This window comes from Eschscholzia californica, unplaced genomic scaffold (genome assembly GCF_041429995.1).
Source record: "Eschscholzia californica isolate CP2 unplaced genomic scaffold, dmEscCali1.0.p SCAF_2, whole genome shotgun sequence".
In the NCBI taxonomy this organism is placed as follows: Eukaryota; Viridiplantae; Streptophyta; class Magnoliopsida; order Ranunculales; family Papaveraceae; genus Eschscholzia; species Eschscholzia californica.
In genome coordinates, this window is record NW_028238309.1 from 11,446,249 (window position 1) to 11,455,125 (window position 8,877).

An 8,877-nucleotide genomic window follows, 5' to 3' on the forward strand; every position below is an offset into this window, starting at 1 on the left:
TACTAAACATAAACACATAAACCTAAAAATTAATTCATGACTATACGAAACTGACGCAGCTAGCTTATTGTACTTATATGATTTATTAACTTATAAACATAAACACATAAACATAAAAATTAATTCATGACTCATCAATGTGTCATAGGTTCATGTGTTTGACAAAACACTGGCCGAAGAATACTTGACCACGGTTTAAACTAACATAAACTAACAAAAAATAATCACGAGCCCACAACATAAATCTCACCCTGTTACAACAAAATATCATCTTCTTGACACCAAGGGAATGAACGTGTGCACGGGTGTGTCCATCCTTACAAGTACCGACCTCAATACCTCAAGTGGTGGAGTGAATGATAAGGGAAGTACACTCCACTTGAGAGGTACCAGCAATCACGGTCTTGATAAAGTTAAGATGTCCGAGAGCATCAACAACCATACATTAAAACTTGGTGGTCTTAAACTTCCACAAAGTAATGTCGACGGTACCACCGCGCTCGCGCTCAACCTTGAGATTGTCAAGAACCAAAGAGACTTGAATGACCTCTTAAAAATCTAAGGAGACTCATTCTGGAACCTCTCGACAACACAGTTTCCAATGTCTCCCAACTTGTAAATCAAGTGACCAACGGTGGTCGAATTTCCAAAGTTGTTGTGTCCAATGTCAGTGATACTGATACAACTCTTTTCTTAACCCATGTTTGTTTCGTCATATAATCAAATAATATTTCAATAAATCTATTGTAAGCCTAAATAATTAAAAAAATAATTCGGCATCTAGTAATCAACAACAAACACTTTAAGTAAGCAAATACGCATAACATCGTAGTACGTTCAACGCGTTTATGATCCCCTGAATGTAATTAATGTTATTGCACAACATTGTATAAAACTTCTTAAATAAAAATAAATAAAACTAAAACTTACCCAATAATATATAATGAAGAAGATGACCCTCTAAGAACGTTTATAACCCCGGAAATAACACCTATTAACAAAATAAATAAATTTGAAAAATGGATTAATACCTAGTAAGAGAAGAAGAATTTAGAACATATAAGAACATATATTTTCTTTGGAACCTTGAATGGAAATATATTAAAAATAAGATTTTGGCACGATAACCAAAGAAGTATTATAGTGATGGTTGTCGGACACTGGAGCATAAGGCATGGAAAGTAGAAAAACTGAATTGTAGCTTTCAGTGTTACAGACATCCGATTTGCAAAATATTCAACTAAGATGGCAATTGATGTTTTCAATACTATACCACTCACAATCGTAGTTAACTAAATGATTATGTTCCAATCATTACTTTTAGTACATTTGAGTAGGTCGCAGAACAGATGATTAACATGACATTGTTGTTTCAATAATCTGACTTTTTTATATTTACGGATGTTGGAAAAAACAAATTGTACTTAGGAGTTGGCATTTCATATAAACCAACTCCATCCATGCTAAAATATGACCTTCTCGAGGCTGAGTGAACATCATTTATATTGTCTGGACATAATAATGAATCAATGATTGAGTTAAAAGTAGTCTAATCACAACCATTAATAAGTACATATTGTGCAAATTATTTTACTGCTAAGTTTTTTACCTCTCCAAAGTTTATCATCAACCCAAGGCTATATAGGAACAATGTTTTTTGATAAAGAAGTTGAATTCCTAGAGGATTTACTTTTGGGTCTGTTAGCAGACACAACATAGTGTTTGGTGTTTAAGACCATCTCTTCTTGTTCTTCGATTACTATGATTTAAATCTGTAACAAAAAAATGATATTAAAAAGAACTGAGCGAGAAATTAAGACTAACTATCCAATCTATTCAGTCTGGGAATGAGAAGGATACCTTTAAAGATCAACTTCGCTTGTCCTTGGATCTATACATTTGGTTCTAATTATGGGGGACTAATTTAAACTAAGAGACTGACTTTAATACTTGAATTTATCAAGAAAAAAATGATATTAATTACCTCAATTGGATTGGCTTGACAATCTGGGAGGTACCAACCTCGTCAACAAAGTCACTAATTTTGCTTGATAATTTACTATATATATATGAAAAATCCATCATTCAAATCATACCTAACAAATAACGAGAAGGCACTGTCCTTTAAAAAGACAACTATTGTTTTTGTTTTTTCTCTTTTCCTATTCATTTTCAATCTTCAATTGATTTAATTTTTTTTTAACACGGGTGAATTTTTTTTTTCATATTCTCATGAGTTTAAATTCAATGTAAGTCTTGATTAGATTTTATAAGCCTTGATTAGATGTAGTTCTTAATCTCTCAACTATAACAAAAAAGTATATCATGTGATGAGTTTAGTTAGACATTTTATCGAACAGTTAGTGTGTGCCAAATGTTTGCGTCATTACCGATAATAGTAACAACGAAATGAGTTTAGCTAATCGGTGATTAAAGATTTTCTCATAAGACTTTATAATGCGAAAATGGGTACTAATTGTTCACGAAATTTACATGAAAGGAAACCCAATGAATATATTTTTTGTGAAGAACCGCTTACCTTTTCTGTTCCACTTCCTTCTCTGTCAACCACTTCTTGAGCTTCTCAACCTTGCTGAGAACCTGTAAAAATCGAGCCACAATTGTTAATTATAAGCTTTTGTACTTAAAGTCGAGTAACAAGTCAGGCAGATGATTGTTGAAGTACCTCATTAGTTCTGTCTTTAGGAATCCAAGGTTTGCTTTTCTCCCAATCACTTATAATCTACAGAAGTCTCGAAGACGTTAAACTAAAAACTACTCGAGGAAAAAAATACCAACTGGTTCCACACAACCACAAGTTACTGTTGAGCATATTTCCAATTTAAAATAGTAAGTAATAACTCATGGTAGATTTGTTGTGTTAATAACCCAAAATACATCAAGATAACTCCATAAATGACACCATAAAAGTAAAGATAGGAAGCAAGCAAAATACAATTGGGTGACAGATAAGGAAATACTTGGGTAAGTATAGGCGAGAGATACCACAAATTGCAACAATAATCTAGATTACAAAGAACAATAACAATTACAGAGAAGAAACATAAGTTAATTAGAGACGGATCAGAGAGAAGAGTGAGTACCTTGAACCAGTAAAGTATTCATAGAGCTTCCCTTTAGTAGAGAAGAGAAGCTCAACTCCTTTAACAAGCTCAGGCCTTTCGGGGCCAAATTGGCAAGACCTGTCCGAGTTTTTGGTTTTATAAATCATGTCTTCGTTAAAAGTCTGGCAGACTTCAACCTATTCTTATAAAACGTCATTTGATTAATGATTCAGAGTATACAACATCAAAAGGTTGATACTATAGAAATAAAAATACAACTGCTCATATTTCACTGTAGGAATCCTATTTTTTGTGTCTTTCTATACTGAATAAGAATGAAATGGGAATACTGAGTTCATCCAGTCAGGTGCTATTCAAATGATTCTGGCTCATCTCCATGAATCATTCTGCAGTGGAAGTGGGTTGTAAGAGGAGATTTTTACATTTATGTTAGAAGAAAACAGTATAACATACCTGCAAGAATATCGAAATGATTTAGAAATTTTCTAACTTGTTATCCAATAGAGCTACATAGACATGGCTTATGGGTTTTCTTCATGAACCCCAATTTTGAATATTGGTTGTTGCTTCATTCACCATTCTCACAAGAGTCACCTGCAAGAAAATGTTAATTTTGAATTAATTTTTGCTTTACTTCTGCTTTGTATTGGTCAGTGTGCCTCGAATATCGGTGTTGCTTCATTCACCCTTATTTAACACTCGAGCACCAAAATATAGAGAAGAATTCGATACGAAGAAACCTCAATAGAGATGGGAAAGATTAACTCTCCTATGGAATCTTTTACTCTGTAGGTCCGATCTCCCAATCATGGTCGTTTCTTTCGTATAACTTACAGGGCGATCACTTCACATACCACCGAAAAAGTGGAAGCACATAGAATGGAGTTTTTATGAAGTTCTAGAGCACAACATGCTGGCAAAGACGCCATGAGCTTTGAAAATACTTCAATTTCTCGTTTACAACCATAAAATACTACTCTAATTGATATATGCAACTTCATATCGCTACAATAAAGGACTTAATAGTTAACACCGTTATATATTTCTAACTCCATAATTCTTTTTCCACTCATTGTATGAGTCTTCATACCGGTAAAGGATAGCAGTATGGCTTATTTCATGTTCTTGGTTGCACCTATATGTAGTAAAACTCAGACAAATAGTTCTACAAGATGAAGAAACATACAACACTTTCTGGTATACCAGGGGGAGGCATTGGAAGATTTTTTCAGGGTGGGGTTCGATCATATGATCTTTTGTCGAATCTCTATTCTCCAATTTTCCCATATCTTACCTAGAATCACAACATGGAATGTTCATTTCAATCATCACAGACCAAGAGAAAAGCATAAAGAAGCAAATTATGGACCATTGGGTGATACCTTCATGTCATAGTCGCATCCATAAGTATAATGAATTATGAACTTCTTCCCAATTTCCCATGGAGGCTTTATATCGAACAGGAAACCAATCATAGTTAGTTCATGATAACCAGAAAAAAAAAATTGGTAAATTAAACATGAAAATTTTAGAAACTTGAAGTATGAGGTTAAGGATTTTTTTTTGAAACGGTAACATTCGAACTCGGGTCTCTCCAGTGGAGAGCCATACATGTTACTACTCAACCAATGCAAGCTTCATACGAGTTCTGTATTGGTTGAGCTCTTTCGTGAAACTTCATTTAGTTCTTTTTTACTTTTAGAGTTTTAGTAGACTAAAATAGTTCCTTCTTGTTTCATAAGGAAAACAAAACAACAAACTTATTAGAACTAAAACATGAAATCCTTGTACAAGATGTTACCCACACTGTGGAGAGCAGATGAAACAGCATAAGCATACCTAGATATCAATTCAGAAAAACGAAAAGGAGTATAAGAAAATGGTGACGAGTGTGTTAGAAGACGATTAAAAGTTCAGTTAATGAGGGAAAGTACGTACATCTCAAGCACCCAACCGAAAGCTTTATTTGCCTTAGGGTTCTTCTTCATTGCCAAAGAAACATTCATCCATATGGGAGCGATATTTCTGAGAGATTCCTACACCCATTCGATGAAATAAGAATACAAACTGGACACTCACGTATACAAACTGGACACTCACGTATACAGCATGGAAAGCACATTCTTTTTTTCAACATTATTCTATCCAAACAATTAGGGTCCAAACTGCATCATAATTGAGTCCTTGAAATACTTCTTCAAGGAGGATGTATTTGTGTGAAAGAGAAACCTAGATAATTTATACCCAGGAAAAAAAAGTACCTGAAATAACCACTAATGAAGAGTAGGAACCAAAGTTAGTATCTATAGTAGTAAGAAAGAAACAATCAAAAGCCTCCAACAAACTGCGAATCATCAAAATAAAATTACTTGAGAAAACGAAAAGAGACAGTGCAACTTTGGACTTCTTTGTCAGCTAGAAGAAGACGCCTTTCTGCCAGGATCAGAAACATTAGGGGCCATCATCAACTTTAGGTCTATACATATACCATATATATAAACATGTAAAAAAAAGATGGATAGAAAACTAAGAATAAAAATCTCATTATCATTTATCATTAATTTTGTTCGTTCGTACAAAGTAAAAGGAAGGTAAGATTAGTTAGACTAAAACTATAAATTTCTAACCCAAAATTGTGATTTTTGAACTGCAATTAGAACACTTAAAATCAATCAAAGTAACAAGTTTCAATTTTATGATGTGCTCGACGGAAAGTTTTCTTTTTCCCTCCTTTTGATAAACTTCTTAGAAGAAAAACAAAAATAATTATAGAAGCAAAAAAAGAATTTAAAAGAGAATACCAAACAATTGACTTCAAACCTCTAAGAGACATTTCATCAAACAGTTAGTGTCTAGATAAAGTTTAGTGGTAAAAAACGAAACAATCTAATTGATTTTAACACCTTGAGACATAAACTCAAGTTGAATATCCGTTCTTTCACCTGGGAAAGGAGAAAAGAAAAAAACTTATCAGTTTTGCAAATAATCAAATCTGTGACAACTGCAAACAATGAAATCAAATAGACATAAAAAGTAAGCAATAGATTCAATTCCAAACCAATTAACAAAAAACCCTCTAATGTGAACTACAAAGTCAGGATACCTTTTATCAAATAAACATATAAATGGAAATTAAGGAACCGAATGATTATTAGCCCTAATTGATTGAGCCTTTAAGACTTCGATTTCTACAAACAAAATTAGAACCTATCTTAGGAAGTGTTCGAACTATATGAAAAATCTATTTTCCATTAAAACTCACTGAACTATTAGTTTTCTTATTAAGTATCTATGAAACTATTAGTTTTCTTATTAAGTATCTATGAAATCACGCAGGTTGATTCGAATTGAGTATCAATGTGATTTGTTTCTGGTGATTCGCCATGAGTAAATTGATTTGTGGATACTCTTTGATTTTTCAATGTGATTTACCTTGAGTGTGTTGGAGAGAGAGAGAGAAGAAAAAAATTGTAGAAAGAAAGGGAAAATAGAGGGTCTGACGTTATGAAATAATGGAAAATAGCAAGTGAAGGGACATCGAAGAATGAACGGACATATTTGGTCTTAGAAGAGAAAATGGATGGTTGGATTTGTTTTTGTCCAGTGGTTGTCCTACTTGGCTGAAAAATGTATTAATTTATCCTAGTCAGATTGCCAAGTCACATTCATTTACATTAATTTTGTCCTAGTCACAAGTATCTGTTTTGTATAATAGATTGATTATATTAATTTAATCAACATATTCTATAATATAAGGTGCAAAATAATTGTATACCACACCATCTCCACTTTAATTTTAGCCCCCTGCTCAGACTTCCTCGCCCCACCACACACGATCGCACACACTCACAACCACAAACTAATAGAGCTTAAATTGTTAGTAAGAAAGTAAGAATATTATGTAAATGACATGTTTTATCCATGACATGAACCACCCGTTATACACTTGATGAATATGAATATTGTGCCTTCAACTTCTTGCATCAAAGTCACTCTTTCATGTTCATTCTTTGTATGTTTTACACTTCATGTTGTTAAGAAAAGCCCTACACTTGTGCTTCATTAGAAGAATGCATGTATTGTTGTTCTTCAAGTAACTTATACATACTTTTGTTGGAAACCGTAATGCAGGAAAAGTACAAGAATAAGCCTTCGATTTTAGAGGATGCGATAAGTCAAGTTCTTTATCATGGTCTATTTGATGGTGTGCAACATGCACGTCCTTTTTTGTTAGTGATGCAATAGAACAAATTTGTTGCTATTTCAGGTGGACCCTGGTAATGCATAGCATACCATATGTTTTATGTATCGTATATATGGACACTCTTATTTCCGTGTTGTTGTGATGTACTTGCCACTCTCTTGTTTATCCACAAGTAAGATACATGTACCTCCACCTTGCCACTTATATAGTTTTCTGGTATCCTTTTAGTTTTAAGCTTGTTGACAGTCTGGTATATTTATGCTTTTATCGTTTTAGAAGTATAACATTAAAGCAAGTGCTAGAAGCTATAAAGATCACTTCAGCGGTAAGTTTCCCTCTGGACTCCATGTTTTTTCTAAGAAGAAACATGCTGACAGTAAATGGACCATGCACAAAGAAGAAATTCAGGAACGCCACGCCTCCGAGGTACGTACTTGTTTGTTTTTATTTTGGCTTCCTGCTTTTTCTTCTTTTCGGTTTACTTATAAATTTGTTTGATTGAAGCCTTTACTTTTCTGAGATAACTCAATTATTGAATGCATGCTCATAACTTACTTCCACTATACTTGTTTGAGGTGGTTTAAGATCTTCATATTGTCTCAGAGAACCAGATACATCTTGTTATTTGGCATTCAAAGACAACGAATAACCATAAGTAGAAACTGTTTTGGATGAAATGTCAAGTGTAGGAAATTGTTTTTCAAGCTTGTAAATCAAATGAATGAGTTTCATGTTTCTATAGCTCTTAATGTGGCTCATTGAATTATAGTAAAGGGGCCTAAGTTGAGGTTCTATTTGTAGCAAAACAACTATTTGGCCTTCAAAATTGCAGATTGTACCAAATTCTTGTAAATTAACTAAAATGGCAGTCTGGACTCTGGAATTTGTCTATAATTATTTTTTAGATGGATTCTAGAGTAATTCATTTTGTAGCATAGACACATCCATAATAAATTTATAAATATCTAGATACATCCCGGATCCTTAAAGGCCATTCTGAGGGGCCTAACGCCCATATATCTACACGTAATCTATTTATGTCCAATTTCAATAGATCCTAGATTTACACTTCTATTGGATTGAGTCTCCCATCTCCGTATTGTGGAGTAGGTGTCCGATCACTACACTAAAAGGTGTTGGACCCTAACTCAAATCCAATATGTCCAGAAGAATATTTTGAATGTCCCAAAAAAGCGATGTCTAAAAAACAGTTAGGATTTGATATTCTTGAAAGTTGGTCTTTCTTCTACAACAGAAGGAGAGCAAAGTTGAAAAATATTTAACAAATATTATCTTACTCTTAAGGTAAACTGTGTTGTGACTCCACAATTTGTTGTCTGTCCGTCAACCAACTCTTTCCTTATCAAAAAGAAAAAAGAATGATTCCTCTTTTGACATAGAGAGCCGCAAACCAGCAGAGAACACTGATTTCACTCTCTAATTTAGAAAATCACATACACTGTCATTTCATGCTTCTTTTAATCACCAAGTAAGATCATGTATGGAAATAATGTAGGTTTATACGTGGTTATAAGTGTAATATCATTGTATAGATTAGGGAAACACAGGATTCCTCTTCAAGCTTGG

General features: G+C 33.5%; 1 long non-coding RNA gene across 1 annotated transcript; it reads right to left on the reverse strand.

Annotated features, from left to right (window-relative positions):
- Positions 1-2,995: 2,995 nt before the first annotated feature.
- LOC147556204 (uncharacterized) lies at positions 2,996-4,568 on the reverse strand. Its single transcript, XR_015235078.1, has 3 exons — positions 4,469-4,568; positions 3,540-3,680; positions 2,996-3,262 (listed from the first exon to the last, which is right to left on the reverse strand). It is a non-coding gene; the product is annotated as an uncharacterized LOC147556204 (long non-coding RNA).
- Positions 4,569-8,877: the final 4,309 nt, after the last annotated feature.